The sequence below is a fragment of the Erpetoichthys calabaricus genome, chromosome 7, assembly GCF_900747795.2.
Source record: "Erpetoichthys calabaricus chromosome 7, fErpCal1.3, whole genome shotgun sequence".
NCBI classification, from domain to species: domain Eukaryota; kingdom Metazoa; phylum Chordata; class Cladistia; order Polypteriformes; family Polypteridae; genus Erpetoichthys; species Erpetoichthys calabaricus.
Window position 1 is genome coordinate 141,089,348 of NC_041400.2, and position 21,013 is coordinate 141,110,360.

Genomic DNA, 21,013 nt, shown 5'->3' on the forward strand with positions numbered 1-21,013 from the left:
ATGAAGAGGTCCTAGGAGATGCAGTGGACCTTAGGAAGTACACTGGTTTAGCAGCATTGAGATTTTGGAGAGCACAGCAGAGTCTAGAAATTATTCCCCATGTAGTTCAAAGGATACCATCCACAAAAGCCCCACTATGCCATAGTCATGTGGGTGTGCTGCTGAGGGTGCTGTAGCCCTAAAATTATCATTGGTAATCTAATAAAGATGACTTAAAGTATATATTAGGACTGGCAAATGATTACAATTTTTAATTGTAATTAATCTCACTTTTATTGAATGGAGTTGAAAGATATCCAGTAGTCTCCTGTGAATGTGACTGCTGTACAACGTCTTCACTGCTCGAACTGCAAAGATTTGTTTCTTTTATATAAATCCTTGATATGTGACACAGTCGTCCCATGTGTTGGTAATGTGTCTAACCTCACTGAATTTTATCTCTCAGCCAAATCCCGTAAACGCTAGAAGTGACTCTACTCCGTTGGGCCCCTGAGCAAGGCCATCATGTGTATGACATTAATCTGCATCCAGCCTTGCAAGCAGATCCCACAGCTTAAAGGGAAAAACTTGGAGGTTGATGACAGGATTGGCACTCCAGGCTTGTCAAAAAACCTCACACTGTTCAGTGTGGTGCTGAGGTGTCACCTGTTGCAAGGCTGCACTCGGATCCCAATCTGTGCAGTTCATTGTGTGGCAGCTGTGGCAATGTGCTGTAATCAGTGTAAGCCCCCAACCTCCTCCTCCTCCTCCTTGTATCTAATTCTTTTACAGGATTGCTGTCTCATGTGATCCATTTTGCAATATACAACAGTAGTTCACACTTTAGATTTTGTTACATTCGTCGACGTTAGGTCAAGTTGTCACATTCATGGATAGCAGTCTAAAGATTTTGCTGCTTAATGTTAGTATTTTTAACAGCATCATCATGCATGTTCTGCTCTTAAATGTACTTCTGTGATATTTAAAATTGCCTTCACTAAGTTTACAAGTATCAATATTTTTTTCCTTTGAGCAATCTGCAAGGGTTTTAAATGAAACACAAATATCACAAACTTTGTCGTTCTTAGCAATCTTTAATGGAATAGCTTAGATCAGGTGTTCCCAAACTTTAAGTCAAGACCTTCCAGAATGTTATACTCTCTGGTCAGCGTCCCCACTAATACAAACCCAACACAATATAGTAGAGCTGATTTTGGATCTCGATTACTCTTAACAGTAATCACACTGTAGACCAGGGATCTCAAGCTCTGGTCCTGGAGGGCTGCAGTGGCCGCAGGTTTTTATTCTGACCCTTTTCTTAATTAGTGACCTGTTTTTGCTGCTCATTAACTTCTTTTGAATTAATTTTATTTGACTTTCTCTTGAAGACTCAGACCCCTTAATTGTTTCTTTTACATTAATTAGTAGCCAAACAATAATGAGATACAAAATAAACCAAAGCATGACCATCAAACTGTGACCATCATACAATATCTCAAAATAAAGGAAGGTGAAGGTCTCAGGAATGTTGATCTGCTCAGGTACTCAAAACATTTTAGCAGTACTCTTAGAAAAGAGAAAATCAACAATTTCAAAAATGTCTGCTATTGCACAAAGAGAGCAGCAACAACCCATGGAATTAAAGAATGGGTTTAATTAACAGCAAGACTCAGAGCCTAATTAAGCAACTGGTTGGCATGAAATTGGTTGGAGTTTGAGGCCCTGACTTAGTTGGTCTTCTGTTGGCTCCCTCACTTCACATTTCATTTCTGTTTGGGTGCCATTTAAGGAAAGAAATAAAGCAATTCAGAGGAACTATGAAGAAATTCCAGGGAACAAATATTAAATAACAAGTCAATTAAAATTAATTCAAAATAAGTTAATTAACAGCAGAAACAGGTCACTAATTAAGAAAGGCTTAGAATGAAAACCTGCTGCCACTTTGGCCCTCCAAGACTGGAGTTTGAGATCCCTGCTGTAGTCTGTGTATAACAGTAGACCTGTTAATCAACACAAATGCTTACCCACAACTAAAAGTGAAATGGTTTACCTCCTACTCTTCCCCTAATATTCAATTTTTAGATTTTAACAAATCATTCCTGAGAGCTTTGTGTGTGGTTTTTTTACTTCTTATGTACATCAAATGCTTTTTATTGAATTATTTTTTAGTTTAAGAAGAGTAGGACTGTTTGAGAACAAAAAAATTTGGAAGCCTACAATTTCCATATTTTTAATTTACAAAAATTATACAGTTGCATATGAATCCAAATCAAAAGAATTAGAAAAATATCTCAAGTGACATATGACTTTATGTCAATAAAAAAAACTCAAAGTCACTTGTTAGAGTTGACTGTCTTTATAATTTATAGGATCACTATTGTCACTGATGGGTTCTGGTTTTGAAAATTTTAAGCACAGTTCTGCTTTTAACTTCTGTTTATTCTTGTATTTCTTTTTAAAAGAAGGATGTAGGTTAGCAAACACTGGCAACTCTGTCTGAAATAAAAGCTTTCTACTGATGATTAATAATAATAATCCAAAAACTGAAATGTTAGATGCACTATACTAATACATTGTTAAAATGTATCTTTGTTATCTTTATCCTTCTGCTTTCGTCTGCCAATTTTTGAAACTGTTCACCAGACCTAAAAATCTTGCAATGGTGGAGTACTGGACCTCAGTGAAAAAGACAGACACACTGTGCAGTCACCTCGTGTGGGTCTGAGGGGGTGAGGAAGACAACACTCACCTGAGACACTCTCTTTCACAAAGCGCACAGAGGTTGAAATGGAACAAACTAAATGACACAGCTCCATGCTTTGTTGGCTTCTTCATCCTTCTCCTACATATGTAATGTGTTTACATATTACATACAATTTGGATAGTTGATTTAATTTATTTAAATATTGTCAATGTTGCCAGAGCAACAGTCCAAAGTTTGAAACTACTAGCTTAGAAAACATGATAAGTCAAACAACACCTGTGTTAAACGTGATTAAGGAAAATGACGCATTGTACCTTTGACGACCAAAATTAATCGCATGCATTCATGGTTTAACTTTAACAGCCCCAGTGTATGCATATATATACTGTATATATATGGAAGTGAAGATCTGTGATAAGGTTTGTATATTTGTAGCTAGAGATCCACAAAGGGAGAAAATGAGTCATATATCTTAAAACAGCGTTTCTCAACCTTTAAGTATTTGCAACCCGCGTTTTCATAACAGTTTTAATCGCGCCCCCCCTAACCCCTAATACCAATTTGTTCTTTTTTAATTAATGATATATCATAGATGCATATTTTATTATACCTATTTAACTTTTATCAACATTTATCTAACTCTATATTTATTTTTCTAGTATCAGAATGTAGTTTAATTAATTTGTTTTGGTTTCAATAGATGTATTTTTCATATTTTCGATTCTTGTTTTCTTTTTTTCACATCTTCGCGGCCCCTTTTTTGTTACCTTTTTTGTTTTTTGTCGCCACAAGTAAACAGGCAATACAGCCCACAATTATTTTTTCTTTCTCTCTCTGTTTCTTTCCTCCTCCACACCTCCCAGCAAACTTTGTCCACCTTCCAATTGACACTGGCTTGTCGACTGGGTTTAAGGCGGTCCTTTATTATCCTCATGTCCCCCAGTTCATTCACAGCACCCCCTGGCGGTACCCACGGCACCTAACAGGGCTGATATACAGAACTCCAAGTCCCATGGTGCCCGGTGGGAATCTGAGGCACCGCTGTAAACCAGGGGAGCTGCCCTCTAGCATCTTGGGGGAGGCATTGCCCTAAAAAAGCTGCCTTCCCCCATCCTTCCATATATATATACAGTACTGTGCAAAAGTTTTAGGCAGGTGTGAAAAAATTCTGTAAACAAGTAATGCTTTCAAAAATGGAAGTGTTAATCATTTATTTTCATCAATCAACAAAATGCAGTGAATGAACAAAAGAGAAATCTAAATCAAATCAATATTTGGTGTGACCACCCTTTGCCTTCAAAACAGCATCAATTCTTCTAGGTACACTTGCACAGTTTTTGAAGGAACTCGGCTGGTAGGTTGTTCCAAACATCTTGGAGAACTAACCACAGATCTTCCGTGGATGTAGGCTTCCTCACATCCTTCTGTCTCTTCATGTAATCCCAGACACACTCGATGATGTTGAGATCAGGGCTCTGAAAGGCCATACCATCACTTCCAGGACTTCTTGTTCTTCATTATGCTGAAGATAGTTCTTAATGACTTTGGCTGTATGTTTGGGGTCGTTGTCCTGCTGCAGAATAAATTTGGGGCCAATCATACGCCTCCCTGATGGTATCGCATGATGGATAAGTATCTGCCTGTTTTTCTCAGCATTGAGAACACCATTAATCCTGACCAAATCTCCAACTCCATTTGCAGAAATGCAGCCCCAAACGTTCAAGGAACCTCCACCATGTTTCACTGTTGCCTGCAGACACTCATTATTGTACCTCTCTCCAGCCCTTCGACGAACAAACTGCTTTCTGCTACAGCCAAATATTTAAAATTTTGACTCATCAGTCCAGAGCACCTGCTGCCATTTTTCTGCACCCCAGTCCTATGTTTTTGTGCATACTTGAGTCGCTTGGCCTTGTTTCCACGTCGGACGTATGGCTTTTTGGCTGCAACTCTTCCATGAAGACTACTTCTGGCCAGACTTCTCCGGACAGTAGATGGGTGTACCTGGATCCCACTGGTTTCTGCCAGTTCTGAGCTGATGGCACTGCTGGACATCTTCCGATTTCGAAGGGTAATAAGCTTGATGTGTCTTTCATCTGCTGCACTAAGTTTCCTTGGCCGACCACTGTGTCTACAATCCTCAACGTTGCCCGTTTCTTTGTGCTTATTCAAAAGAGCTTGAACAGCACATCTTGAAATCCCAGTCTGCTTTGAAATCTTTGTCTGGGAGAGACCTTGCTGATGCAGTATAACTACCTTGTGTCTTGTTGCTGTGCTCAATCTTGCCATGACATGAAACTGTCTTCCACAACCTCACCTTGGTAGCAGAGTTTGGCTGTTCTTCACCCAGTTTTAAGCCTCCTCCACAGCTGTTTCTGTTTCAGTTAATGACTGTGTTTCAACCTACGTGTGACATTGATGATCATTAGCACCTGTTTGGTATAATTGGTCGATCATACACCTGACTATAATCCTACAAAATCCCTGACTTTATGCAAGTGTACCTATAAGAATTGATGCTGGTTTGAAGGCAAAAGGTAGTAACACCACATATTGATTTGATTTAGATTTTTCTTTTGTTTGCTCACTTTGCATTTTGTAAATTGATAACAATTAACAATCATTATTTATATTTCTGAAAGCATTCTTTGTTTACAGCATTTTTCACACCTGCCTAAAACTTTTGCACAGTACTGTAAATATATCTATATATAAAATCCTAAGCATAAAAGTGCAACAATTTTGTGCAATCGATTTTATGTGACGTTTTTTGTCATGCTTTAAATTGAGCTTATTTTAAAACATACATATATATGTTTGGTATCATTCTTTTCAGACTTTATCAAACTTTAATGTGATGTTGTTAGATTTTCAGATTCCTATTCTGTTTTTAAATTATAAACTAAAATATCAAGAACTTGCGTCCCGCGAAACAAGTCTTTGTGCAAAGAGATTTAACCACACCTGGGGCCGGAAATAAAAGACAAAGAGTAGATGGCAAAGACAGCTGCTGTACAGGCTTTTAAATGTTCAAAGTGCCACAAAAGATGCAGATTACGTGGCACGGTAGCAGCAGTAAGCCAGCAACTGATTGATCAAAGAGGTGGTAAAAAAAAACAAACTGTATTTGTTTCCCATTGTATGACCATTTAAGAGGGAGTTTCGGAGGAGTGACCGTGTCTACTTGGGGTGCGTTCAGCCCCCCACTTCACAAGACGAGTGGCAGAGACACAAAGTGGCTTGGGGGTTGGTGAGTGAAGCGAGCGGGGTTAACCTCCAAATGTGTATATATATATATATATATATATATATATATATATATATATATACATATATATATATAGCCTCACACATACTCACAGGGAATAGCTGAAGGGCTCTAGTGGCTGTAATACTACCATCACACCATGGGTTGGCGCTGCGTCTTAACATCTTTCTCTCTTTCTCCCACTGCAGAGTGGATGATTGACAGCTAGAACACCTCTAATGTCACTTCCAGTGTCCTTCCACCTGGTACTGAAAGCCAGGAGCTCTGCCATTTTTGGGAGTTCTGTTTTGAACTTGTGTCTGCAGAGATAACTCTACAATAATTGCATGGTTTTCGATTCATCCAATTATATGGGGCGGCCATCTTGGTACCCCAACTCTTTATCATTTTCTTCTTTTCCTTTTACAATATATAGTTGCATTTGGGCTTCTGAGTTGCACAATACACAGTTAGGAGTTTGCTTGCAAACAGATTTCATTCTTGAACTTGAAGAAACAGAATTAGTGCCTTTATTAAACAAACAGCAAATTTGACAACTTCTTTAGCTGTTCTGCTCCAGTGATGAATCCTTTGGATTAGAAGAATTTGAAGGCATATTCCTCGGGGGCATCAAGTTGAAGGGAGGCAGGAGCAGCAGTGCTGTGCCTAAAAGACAGAACAGACCGGACAGGAGAAAATGAACAGATTACTGAGTAACCTGCTCAAATTTAAAACTTCCTATCACCATGAGATATGCATGTTCACACTCTGAGCTGCAGCTATCTGCACTTGATCTTGCATGGCTAAACAGTGTGTTTCCTCTGTACTTGAACAGTACTAGAGAACACAAGCGCAGCCCAATCGGTCACAATATATATACATAGCATATATATTTATATTGATATTGAGGGGGGAATTTCCTTACACATTACGCTTTTGTTACAGGAAAACAAACTTTGTCATGAATTCCACTCATTTTGATGTGAGATCAACTGATACAGCACCAGTATGGCTGCAAGTCTTTTTTGTCTTATGTTAATATAAGGCTTTATAAGTTACAGATTCTCTAATATAAGAAGCAGAGCCGATCCTTCTGATCACACACTATGCATGGGGCCTGTGATCAGAGAACCGATGGCACTGGTGGTGGTGGGGGTGGGGGGGCCTGTTGAGGGTTCGCAGACGTCAGCAATTCAGGAGCTCTGCTGGACAGCCAATTGGATTGCATGTTTTTGTAGCTTGGTGTACTTGAATTGAGTCAGATAACTTCTTCCACAATTTTAATCATGTATGCTTGTAACTGGGTGCATTGCGTAACATCACTGAAGTAGAGATAACCTCCTCAATGGAGCAGAGCTTTGGAGGTCTGCAACTGGACTCTACTGGGGATTTTGCTGTTTCATGAATTGCCAAATTAACGTTGTCGACAGTCACCTGTTATGACAATTTTCCATAACTGAGCAGAGAGATGGGTTCAAGTTAGAACCAGTCAGGAAAGCAGAAAAGAGAAAAACGAAAACAAAAGTATGAAGAAACAGTCCATGCTGCACTTACAGTTGTATTCAGAAATCTAAATTTGTCCAACTTCCAGTAAGGTAATTAACGTTACATCAGTTGCCACTACGCTAAAGCTAGAGGTTTACTAGAATAATGGAGTAGCATTTTGTGTAACAGTATTACTTATTACCAGCAATAAAGACCTTAGGACCTCTACACGTAATTAAAGGCTGCTAACGTTAGTCGACATATGAACTTCTCTGAGTGTTATTCATTGAGGACACATTTGTAAATGTCATCAATACACAGGCGGCTCTCCTGCTTACTAGTCAGTTATTGGCTGAAGCAGTATGCAAGCAACTTAGATATACAAAAATAGCAATTAGCTCAGATTAATGTCTTATTGCTATCTGCTATCATTGGAAGGACAAAATTAAATTAAAATTAATTCAAAAGTGTAAGTGATATAATCATGTGTTCATTTTTTTAATTATCTAAATATTCAGCTTCATTTTTACCTGTATTTTCTGAATTAAAGTTTATTAAACATGTTCAGTAGTAGCAGTACTAGTAGTAGTTTTTATTTTATTATTATTATTAGTAGTAGTCTTTTATATATTAGTAGTTGTTGGTTTTTAATATTATTATCTTTATTATTATTATTATTAGTAGTAGTAGTAGTAGTAGTTCCTCAACTTACGGATTTAGGTGTGACTGCCAATCCAAATTTGATGAGGGAGACCTTCTGTGATAAGACCCTGAAGGTTGCTGAGGGCTATGTTGGTGTTACTAGTGTTCCCAGAAGGTGGTGTTTCATCTTGCAGGGCACTCTGGATATTATTCAGAGGAGTCGCAGCACATGGCTTAATGGCAACTCTGGTCTGTACTGAGAACTGAGAAGGACAGCTCTTAGGGCAGATAAGGAGGCATTTGTTAGAGGAATCTGTGAGCAAGTAACACGCCATCTATTATCTAGTGACCCATGTCCTGCTTACAGAGGAATCAAAGCATTACACAAATATGAATCTGTTCCTCAGAGAGTGGCAGTCAGGGTGGCTGATGGAATGGTCCTTATGGATGACACGGCAGTTGTGACCAACTGGGCTGGCTACTTTGAGCAACTGTTTAAAGCTAATTCTCCAGCTAGGACATTGAACAACTCTGGGTCCACGGTCCTTGAGCCTGATTCTCCAATTAGCTGTGAACCACCCAATCTCACTGAGATTACACAGGTGGTGAATCAGCTGAAGGTAGGGAAGACGGCAGGGATCTGTGGAATCCGGGGTGAACTTCTCCAGGTTGGTGGTAAGGCTGTCCTCCTGGCATTGCAAGTAGTCTTTTCTTCCATTTGGGAGATGGGCATCATCCCAACTGACTGGAAAACGGGACTTATCATCCCTATCTGGAAAGGGAAGGGTAATTGCCTGGATATTGCAAACTACAGGGGGATGACACTGTTCTCTGTGCCAGGTAAGGTCCTTGCTAGGGTCATCCTCAACAGGATCCATGATCACTTTCTCACCTACCAGCAACCAGAGCAGTCTGGTTTTATGCCTAAGAAGTCTGCCATCGACCGCATCCTTGGACTAAGGGTTCTCATGGAGCACAAACACAAATATTGGCAGAGTTTCTTTGCAGCTTTTGTCGATTTTCGTAAAGCATTCGACTCAGTTGATCAAGCTGCCTTTGTGGGACATTATTAAACTTCACGGAATCCCCTCATGGCTGGCCTGTACACTGGTACTGTGACTGCTTTGCAGAGTCGAGCAGAATCTCTGCATTTTTCCCAGTTGATTCCAGGGTTCGTTAGGGGTGTGTTCTTGCTTCTACTCTGTTCAATGCTTGCATGGACTGGGTGTTGGGCAAGATCATGGGGTCCAGCAGCTGTGGGGGATCTGTTGGTGAAGAAAGATTCACGGATCTTGACTTTGCTGATGATGCTGTGATCTTCGCGGAGTCAATGGAGGCTCTGATTGGGGCGCTCAAGAGACTGAGCGAGGAGTCTAAAGGGTGCCTGGGCTTGTGAGTGTCCTGGATAAAAACCAAGATCCAGGCCTTTAATAACCTCTTAGGCACAACCATCTCCAGTGAGCCTGTCTGTGGAGACAGTGTTGACCTTGTCAAGAGGTTTACTTAACTCAGCAGTGACATTCATGTCTCTGGTGACTCTTCCTGTGAAATCACTAGACGGATTGGGAGAGCATGGGGGGTCATGAGATCACTGGAAAGGGGTGTGTGCCGTTCCCAATATCTATGCAAAAGGACAAAGGTCCAAGTCTTTAGAATCTTGGTGCTTTCTGTCTTGCTATATAGTAGCGAGACATGGACGCTATCCAGTGACCTGAGACAAAAGACTGGACTCCTTTGGTACTGCGTCTCTTTGGAGAATCCTTGGATGCCACTGGTTTAAATTTGTGTCGAAAGAACGGTTGCCCATGGAGTCCCGAATGAGGCACATTATCTGCATTGTGAGGGAGCATCAGTTACGGCACTACGGTCATGTGGCGCGATTCCCAGAGGGTGATCAGGCTTACAGGATCTTCATTGTTGAGGACCCAAGTGACTAGACCAGGCCAAGGGGATGCTCACGTAACACCTGGCTACGGAAGATAGAGGGTCATTTCCAGAGGGTGGACTGCATGTCTGCCTGGGGGGTTGCCAACCAGGATCCCAAGCTGTTTTGTCGTGTGGTGGGTGTGGCAATGTGCTGTACCAGTGCATGCTCCCCAACCTGACCTGACCTGTAGTATTATGTTATATATTAGTAGTAATAGTTATATTTTATATTATTATCTTTACTATTATTATTATTATTGTTATTATTAATAGTAGTAGTGGTAGTAGTAATATTAAAATTGTTTTGGTTGTTGTTGCATCATGTCACAAGTGATACTGTTGCCTGTATCAAGTAGCAAAGAATAACAGCACACTGATACCCTGGACCATCATCATTATTACTAATTAGGCCTTCATTTATTAAGGAAATAAATCAATTGGCATATCATTGCCATTTAATACCTTTGAAGTCCAAATCTATGAGTTCCCCTCCGGATTGCAGCAACGCTTTCAGTTACCTGAACAAAAGCTAAGCTCATCAAGACCTTCTTGAGGCCATCCATGGCACGAAAGAGTATAAGCAGCTTGACTTTCATCAGCATCAACTCAGAGTTTGCACAGAAGCTGTTGTGTGGTGACCTCATAGATAACATTGCTTTCATAAAATGTAGACATATGCTGTTGTCATATGCAACAAAGAGACAGAAGAAACCCCTTAACATTCACTATGAGTTTTGCCTATTTTAAAAAGGTATTTGTATTTGACATTAAAAGTCATAGTTTGGTTTGTGTTCTGTGCTTCTTTGTTTATTCATTATTTATTATTCAGATTAAAGCTGTCATAATGGAATACTAATGTAGTGGATTCAGGGCAGGATGGGTGGTCATGGGGGGCAGTGACAGGATCATTGGATGTAAGATGTAATTTATAATTGCATAACAAGAAGTCTAGATGATGGCTGTCACATGTGAATTAACAAAATGCTTAAGCAGCACCACCATCTGAAATCCACCCTTTTACTTCTAGATGAAAAGTCATCTTTCCCAAGTCCTTTAACCCATCAAGACAAGTCTAAACCTTCCTCTCCCCAAGTCATCTAAAACTTCAGCAGCTGCAGAAGCTGAGCAAAATAAAAATAGGATGAAAACAAATACTGAAGTAATAGGCAGGGGAACTTGAACTGGTAAAAGAATACCCTCTGAGGAATCAAAGCCTGTCAGTGATTGAGCTGTTATCTGTCTGCATCCTGCAATGCTGGTGTTATCACAGCCACTAGACTGATTTGCATTATTCAGCTCAACCTCACATTTTAATTGCCTGAATTGTTTCTTAAAGCAAAGTACATTAGTTTATCAATAGGTTTAGTGACTTTAAAATACTTCATAACATTATATTTAGTACCCACAAAAATGTGCACTGTAAATATAAAGATCTCATAGTATTCTCAGACCTGTTTAATGAAAATCATGTTTGTAGGGGAGCCAGAGCCCATCTTGGAAGTATTGGATTTAAGGCAGGAGAGAGACCTGGATGGGCTGTCTGTCTGGTGTGAAGCCCACATGCCTACACTGACACTAACACCTTGACATTTTTAAATGGCTGATAAATATAACAAGCGTATCTTTGTGGAGGTGGGAGGAAAACCTCACACAAAAACACAGGGAGAACATGCAAACTCAGCATAGCATACTAGTTTCAGTCACAGCCCAATGGGTGTTATTTCTTAGCTTTCCAGATGGGTTGTGGAAGGGGCTGAAGTTGGCATGTGATATGAAATATTATTTCACTTATTGTATGCCCAATTGTTCTGAACCATACCGATTGAAATCTTTAAAAACTAATAAAAGGGAATAAAAACTGTAAGTAATTAAAAACTAGAATTGCAAATTAAGCATGAAAGGAGCAATCAATGGTTATCAGTTTCAACAAGTGAAAAAGTATGTTGTATTCTTACCAATAATTGTCTTCCAATTAAAAACTGTCTGAAATGAAAACCTGTGGCCTCTGTGCAGAGTTGTGTGTGAGCCTCTTGACCTCTCACCCAATAAAGAGTATACTGTACTGAAGATGACAAGCTCAGTAGAAATGTCAGATAGAATAAGGCAATGGACAACCACAGTACTGCCAACACAGAAGAGAAGGAGTGTGGCTGAGTGGTCAGGTGCTTAACCTGGGAAGTGACTTTTCCTTGGTGTTTTTCCCTTATTGTGCAACTTCAGCTTTTTCTGATATTATGGCAAATAAATCTTTATGTTACATGTGGGGCCAAATTATATATACAAAATATGTACAGTGCAAAAAAGGAACAAAATATCTACTGCAGTTTAGAAAATGTACTCATGGTGTGACATTCTGATGAGCTCACAAACTATTTTGAAGCATTTTTAACTTTTGTTTGTGTATTATGTTTATTAAGTATTTTTACAATGATAAATCATTGAAAACTAACTGATTATGGAATGTAGATACGTTCCATCCTTTACAGAGCTCTGACCAGAAGAGGCAGAGTCAGTTGCCCTCATGGGTTGTCTTCTTGGCACTGTGGATGGAAAAAGAGGCAACACTGTTACAGACATCACCTCTCCTGTCCCAGAGTGGAAGTTTATTCCTCTGACGAGCCTTTAAGGTGATCCTCCAATGCACATGCATGACGATGTTTTAGTAGAGTACATCAGCAGCTGTCCCACCTGCGCTTCAGAGCAGGTCATCAACTTGAAGCTAAGCATGTTCAGGCCCAGCCAATACTTGGTTGGGAGACCATCTGGGAAAAGCTACTGTAGGGTTTCTGCCGGAGAAGGTGTTGGGGAGGTCATCAGGGGGTGCTTACCCAGTGGTCTGTGTGTGAAGCCCAATGCCACAGCTTGATGGGGACACTGTGCTGTAAATATGGTGCTGTACTTTGGATGAGATGTGACTCGCTGTGGTCATGAAAGATCCCTGGGCATCTTTTGAAAAGAGTAGGGCGTTTCCCTAGCTAAATTGCCCAGAATTATAATACATTTTATTTCTATAACAACTTTCCCAAGCTCAACATGGCCTAGTCCATTATGGCCCCCTAATTATCCCCTGTCTCTAATTTCCCATCTCTCCCAACCCTTCACCACCTAAAGTGTGGTGAACGTACTGGTGCAATAATGGCTACCGTTGCATCATCCAGGTGGGTGGCTGAATTGGCTCCCCACTCTCTCGGTAAAGCATTTTGAGTAGCAAGAAAATTGCTATATAAATGTAAATAATTACTATTATAAAATACGCATTTTAATAGCACATTACAATATCATGTAGTTAAAAATTAAGCCCAAATAGTCTTGTGGTAACTGGAATAGCTTTTGTAGACACAAGATTCCCACTCTAGTGATGGAAAAATCTTACTTTTTAAACTATTGCCAGTTGTCAGTCATTGATGGTTTATATGAGGGATGTTCAAAAAGTTTCCGCAATTTTATATTTTCGTTGGAAACGGTGAAGGTAGGAGGAGTAGTAATTGGTCATGTCTGAGAGGGTCATGTGACTGGGAAAATTGCATAGCAAAGGAAGGTGACTATGTAGAAAAGTGATGTAATTTGTTTTTGAAATTCTTAATAAGTTGCTAAAAAAAAGTGTGAAAACTTTTTGAACATCCCTTGTAACTAATTGTAGTTCAGATTTCTTAGATAAAGTTTTTGAAAGAACTGCCAGAAGGGAAAAAATCTCTTTAATTTTCCATCATGGCGGCAGGTCATTGTTTTGCATTAATGATAATTAATGTTGATTTAGCCTACTGTAATCTGCAGACAATGCAGCTCTGAGGTTGTTTTTAGTGTATTGTAAATATTAAGTACTGTACATGTTTGTTTATTCATTCTGTGCTCACAGAGTGATGCTTACATAGTTTCTTTTCTCTTCCATTTGTTTCTAGAAACTGTAAGTAATTTTTTTTTCTTTTACGGGTAACATACCACAATCAGGAGGAGAAGTGAGCTGGTGTGGCAGATGTTCACACAAGCACAAGCCACTGCTTATATGGCCAGCATAAGGCACAAGCCACTGCTGGGCATACGACTCTCCTGTCGTGTCATTACCTTGTAATGGCGATCTGTTTGCCATCAGACAAGTAAAATATAAAAAACATACAAGTTGAAATATTCAGCCTCAAAGTAAATTTGAAATAGTTAACTGAGGTTGCACAGTATGTTTCTCTGTTTTAAGACCGTTTTGAAGATTTGCCCATGCTTTCAAAAAGTTTTTGGATTTTCAAAAATTTGTAAAGCACTCTGTGTTTGATATATCTTAATGAAAACTGAGCCATGCCAAGAATCAATAGGACATACCCAGGAAACCATAATACAGTCAGAACAAGACCACCTTTATATTTTGATAAATACATTTTTAATTATTTTATAAATTCATTTACACTGAGAGAATTACAACAAATCTGTCAGACATTTATTAAATCAGATGTGACATCTCCTTGCCTACCCATCTAGAGAGCACAAAATTAGAAGACTGAACTCACTCAACAAAAGGGAGCATAGATTCAGGATCGTTAATTAAGATTATTAAATGCCTGACAGATTCTCAAGAACTTTTGGACACTTTCTCACAACACAAATGTGAGTTTTTCTGGCTTGAAATAAACTGGATGTCTGTTTTCCACTGTGCTATAGTAGGTGGGTTAAGACTCTTCCATTTGATCAAATAATAATGATGATGAAAGTTGGTATGTTCTCTTGTGATGAAAAGACTAAATTTTGTTTGTAATGCCAATCATTTTTAGGAAGTGACACTTATTCGGGTAAGCCATCAATTTCAGAGATATAAATGATTAATTATGTTGTGCATCTGGTTTTCAGTTTATATTTTTGTAAATTAAAAGAAATTTTCTCCTCATATATAATTTTAATGTTTCTCAGAAAACCCCTGCAAACTATTTCAGAATTTACATTATTTTCCACAAAAATGTCGATTTGTGTAGAGGTAAATTTAATAAAAATCTTCATCTCCTAATGATTATAAGCTTAAGTGGCCAACTGTGAGTACTTAGTATTTTAGGATGCATGGAGCATGAACACAAATATAAATTTCATCATTGCTGAAAGGTTTAACAGAAGGAAGCAAATTGTTATCAATCGGAAACTAGTGAATTCTTGAGTAACTATGATACACTGACAAGTAAAACAATATTGTTTTGAAAAAGGGTGGAGAGAAACCTCCAAGAGTGCTACAGTTTATGATTCTTATTCATACTTTGAATGAGTTTGTAACTAAAGATTCTAGAGGAGAGTTTTATACTCAAGTGAAACGCTGCTACTATTATAAGTATGTGAGTAGACATAATAGGAATTAAAGAGAGAATTAGTTATAAATTCCTTATCGCCTCAATTATATGTGTATGTTGCAGCCAGTATTCATTTAGTTTTGTTCAGTTACACAGCTACTTTTATATACCCTTCGGAATCAAAGATTACCTCAGACATCACAAAGAGGCTTCATTAATTAGTATTCTGACATGTCCGTTCTTATTGGAGGTTTTACAGTGATGACCCCTTCCAATCCAATCTCTCTCGACTGTAATTAGTTTCAAAAAAGAGTAGCAACTTGTTTAAGGTTGTAGATATTCGTTCATTTCTTAATCACCTGCAGGGTGGCCGTCAGGAAAAAAGCAGGACCCATAGGTGAATGACACCCTTATCCATTCAGATTCCTACTATTACAAATATATCCATGTGTTTTCATAACAGCTGTTTTCATAAAACTACAACATATCTAACCCTAATTCAAAATAAGCAGTAAAAGATACAAAAACAAAAACTGCAAAAAATGGTAAGATAAATGGTAACTTGTATTATCTGCCTGCAGGTTGCACTTAGTTAACACTGACTTGCAATCTGTTACAGATATTTTTATACTGTATTTACAGTATAATGTCAGAATTGTTCAGCTGCTGTGTTCTTTAGAAAAGTATCATACATTAGAGACATCACAATTAATTATTGTTAATTATAATTATAGTTACTGACAGCACAATTAATTATAAAATATAACTCTTTCTGCATTTAACATGTTATAATTAACATTGGAGGTTGGAGCATACTGGTACAAGAATTAACTGCTTCACAGCTCCAGGACTCTGAGATTCAGTCAGCCCACTATCCATATAAAATTTGAATGTTTTCCTTGTGACGTTGTGGGTTTTCTCCAGGTATCTTTCGCATGCCAAACACTTACTTGTAAACAAAAGTTCCCTAATTTGAGCCAATGTGGCTGAGTATGGGTGTGGGATTATGCGGGAGCCCTTGCTGAACTGCTGTTCCATTTAAGGCTGCTTCCTCACTACCACCCATTATGGCCAAGGTAGAGTTCAGTCCACCCTGTCCCAAAATATTGGATTAGGAGGTTTCAGAAAATGCATGGATTGATGGATGAATGTATGGTCATCTGACACTGGATTCTAAGAATAGTCACAGTTTTCAAAGGACCAAAATAAAAAATTATTTTTAAGAAGGGAATTCTAGTGGATGTTTTAATACTTTACAAACATGTCAATTCAAAAAAAGCACAAAAATTAAATAAATATATATACTGTATATATATTGTCAGAAACTCCACTCTGAGTCATGACAAGGTTTGGGGAAGCCACCCATATATTTGGTATCCTGGCTGCAAAGTTGCAAAAATATAAACAGCACTGATGTGCACAAATCTGAGTCCAAAACAGAACTGAGGGAATAGGGAAAAGATGGAGGCTTTTAAAGGGGAAGACAGGAAGTGAGGTCAAAGGGGTCGGGCTCACAAGGGTCTTCAGCCATAGGTTCGAGCCTGGACGTGACATCACAGGGGCTGGAGCCAGCAAGGTCTTCCTCCTTAGGCTCGGGCACAGAAGTGATGTCAAGAGGGCCAGGTGGAATCTCCCATGAATGGTCTGCAGGAAAAGGAGAAAAAGAGTCAGTGCACTCTGCCACATCCTGGTCTGATTCGGAATTGCCCTTATTCAAGCCCTTTAGCTGCCTCCCATGCGCACGTGTGTGACAAGGCCCCCCCCTCAGCCCAGACCTGTATGGTCATAACCGAGAGGTCATGAACCCGAGAAAGAGCATCGGCATTGGCATGAATAGAGCCCCGACGATGAATGAGCGAAAACTTGTACGGCTGGAGGTCAGGAAATCACCGGGTGACCTGTGGATTCGACTCCCATGCGCACGTGTGTGACAATATATATGTATGTATATATATATATATATATATATATATATATATATACACAGTATATACTAGGGGACTCTGCCCCCTGCACGCTTTGCTCGCCCATCCCTGGGTTTGGTTTACCGGATATACAATTTAAAGAGATTGTTATTTTCATGTGAATTGTTACATATACATTATTTTCAGTTTTACTTTAAAACTTTTGTAAAAACAATATTTGTCATTTATTTCTGGTCCTGGGCGTGGTTAAATCTCTTTCTCACGAAACGTATAACGCTGTTCGCATTGTGAAGGGGTGGGTTGAACGCACGCTGAGGAGATGCTGTCGGATCAGCTGCTGTCTTTCTGCTGTTGGTGGAGAGCTGCATGTTCTGCTTGTCTGTTGTCGTTGTTTTAAGAGCTGGGAGCACATGAAGTGTGTCTGCGAAAAGCATTCAAACAACTGCTAGGTTAGATATCCGTGAACTTGTTTTAAATTGTAAATAGGGCGTGATGTGTAAAAGTCACCGTCTCATGGGTTTTGCTTCCTAAAATTGTAATGTCAAGTCTCACGTGTCGGCAAAATGTCTCTCTCCACGATGATCAGGTCTTGTTCGCTTCGCTCAACCCTCCCGGATGCGCACTACGCTCCTGCCACTTTGCATCTCTCCCGCTCGCGTTGTGAAGGGGGGGAGCTGAATGCACGCTAAGGAGATGCGGACGGATCAGATGCTGCTGCTGAGGTGCGTGTTCTGCTTGTTGATCATTTAAAAGCCTGTACAGTAGCTGTCCTTCTGTCTCACTGCCTTATCTCGCTGTTAAAGTGTCTTTTGTGGGACGTCAAATTGTCTTCCGAGAAGATCATGTCTCGTCTCCCTGCCAGGATTTTTTTTATAATAGAGAGATTATATATATATATATATATATATATATATATATATATATATATATATATATATATATATATATATATATATATATATATATACATACACACACACACAAATACATATATATATATATATATATATATATATATATATATATATATATATATATAAATTTACACACACACTTTCATACAACAACACCTCATGTACAGGTTGGCTGCTACAGTGAATTCAGAAAGTATTCAGCCCCATCACTTTTTTCACACTTTACTGTGCTGTAAATTTAATTTTAAATGGTTAAATTTGCCATTTTTGCCTATCAGTCTACAGTCAATAATCCATAATAACAAAGTAAAAATCAAAAACTTAAGGGCGACACGGTGGCGCAGTGGTAGCGCTACTGCCTCGCAGTTAGGAGACCCGGGTTCACTTCCCGGGTCCTTCCTGCGTGGAGTTTGCATGTTCTGTGGTTTCCTCCCACAGTCCAAAGACATACAGATTAGGTGCATTGGCGATCCTAAAATTGTGCTTGGTGTGTGTGCCCTGTGGTGGCCTGGCGACATGCCCGGGGTTTGTTTCCTGCCTTGTGCCCTGTGTTGGCTGGGATTGGCTCCAGCAGACCCCCATGACCTTGTAGTTAGGATATAGCGGGATGGATGATGGATGGATCAAAAACTTAAACTTCTCATTCACTTTGCTGTGGCACTCCAAATGGTGGTCACTTGCATTAATTCTCCTTGAGTTGTATCTAGAACTTGTGGCAAACTAAATTGATTGGTCTTAGTTTCTAATTTCACCTACCTCTGTAAATGAGCTCCTACAGCACAAGTCAGGACAGAAACCAAGTCATGGAGTTGAAGTTATTCTCAGACCTCCGTGATCCAATTGTGGTGATGCACAGATCAGGGCGAGTGTATAAAACTGTTTATAAAGCTTTGAGTCTTCCCAGGAGCACAGTGGTCACAATAATTGTGAAGTGGAAGAAGTTTGGAAGCACCAGGACTCTTCACAGAGTTGTCCATCACACCAAACTGAGTAGCTGGGAAGTGACCAAGAACCTAATGGTCAGTCTAACACAGGGGTCTCCAGTCCTGGGGGGTACCAGTGGCTGCAGGTTTTCATTCTAACCCTTTACTTAATTAGTGACCTGTTTTTTCTGCTAATTAACTTCTTTTGAATTAATTTTAATTGACTTGTTTTTTGAGCTTTGTTGCCTTGAATTTCTTTGTCGATTCTCTGAATTGCTTAATTTCTTTCCTTAAACAGAAATGAAATGTGAAGTGATTGAGCCAACAAAAGATCAATTTGGTCAGGGCCTCAAACTCCAACCAATTTCACGCCGATCAGGTGCTTAATTAGGCGGCGAGTCTTGTTGTTAATTAAACCCGTTCTTTAATTCCATGGCTTGTTGCTGCTCTTATTGTGCAATACCATTGTCAGACATGCATGATTAGGAGACATCCAAAGGGGCCCAAACAGCGTGACAGAAGAACAGATAGGGGGTTGGAATGGAGTACTAACACCTTTTCTCTTCTTTCGACAGACTAAAGGAAGAATAAAAAATAATACTCGCTGCAGTTATGTCACAATAAACCACTTCCAGCTCCCCAGGATGACTCCACTTCCCATTCCTTCTCCAGAAGACGTCATTTCCGGTCCATTCCAATGACTTCACTTCCGTCCTCTTCTGATGACATCACTTACGGCTCCCAGTGAAAATGTCACTTCCTGCCAACTCATTTCCACCTCAGCGTTACATTTTCTGTCATTTCTACATAAAAGTCCCGCGATGAAAAGCTCTGGTTGTCATTTGTATGTTTGTACACATTTTGACCGTTACAGTACATCATAATTTCATAATTACTCTGCCAGCGACAACAGTATACGGGGAATTCCCCCATACCTTGATCTTTGGTGCTGTGCTTTATTTCTTTCATACCATACATTTCCGAATTTGTTGATTTTCTTTTTTCTAAGAGTACTGTTAAAATGTTTTGTGGACCTGAGCAGATCGACATTCCTGAGACCTTTGTCTATCTTTATTTTCAGATATTGCATGACGGCTGCTAATTAATGTAAACAATTAACAATTAAGAGGTATGAGTCTTCAAGAGCAAGTCAAATAAAATTAATTAAAAAGAAGTTAATTAGCAGCAAAAACAGGTCACTATTTAAGAAAAGGCTTAGAATGAAAACCAGCAGCCACTGGGGCACTCCAAGACCAGAGTTGGGGACCCCTGCTCTAATAGAACTTCAGAAGACCTCTGCTGAAATGGGAGAACCCGTTGTAAGGATGATCATCTCAGTAGCACTCCATCAATCAGGTGCACATGTCAGCCAACTTGGAGTTTGCCAAATGGACTCCGAGAGCATTGGAAAAAAGATTCTCTGGTCTGATTAGACAAAAATTACACTCATTGGGCAGAACTACAAGCACCATGTCTGGCAAAGACCAGGCACCGCTCACTACCTGCCTAATACCATCCTTATGGTGAAGCATGATGGTGGCAGAATAATGCTATGGGGGTGCAACTCAGTGGCAAGAACAGGGAGACTGCTCAGAATTGAAAGTAGGATGAATGAAGCAAAATACTGAGAGGTCTTGCAAGAACACCTGTGCCAGAGTACACACAACCTCAGACCGGGACGATGGTTCACTTTTCAGTGTGACAATGACCCAAAACATACAAGACAACACTGGAATGTCTTCAAGAAAAAGTCTCTGACTTGTGTTTGAGCGGCTCAGCCAAAGTCCAGAGTTAAACCCCACAGACCATCTTGGGAGAGACCAGAAGATGGCAGTTTACAGACACTTCCCATCCAATCTGACGGAGCTTGAGATGATCTACCAGCTCAGACTGGTATAAGCTGCATGCTCAAATCCAAGAATGTAAACTTGTAGGTCCTTACCTGGGAAGCCTCAAAGCTGTAATTGCTGCCAAAATGACTTCTACAAAGTACGGAACTATTCATCTGAG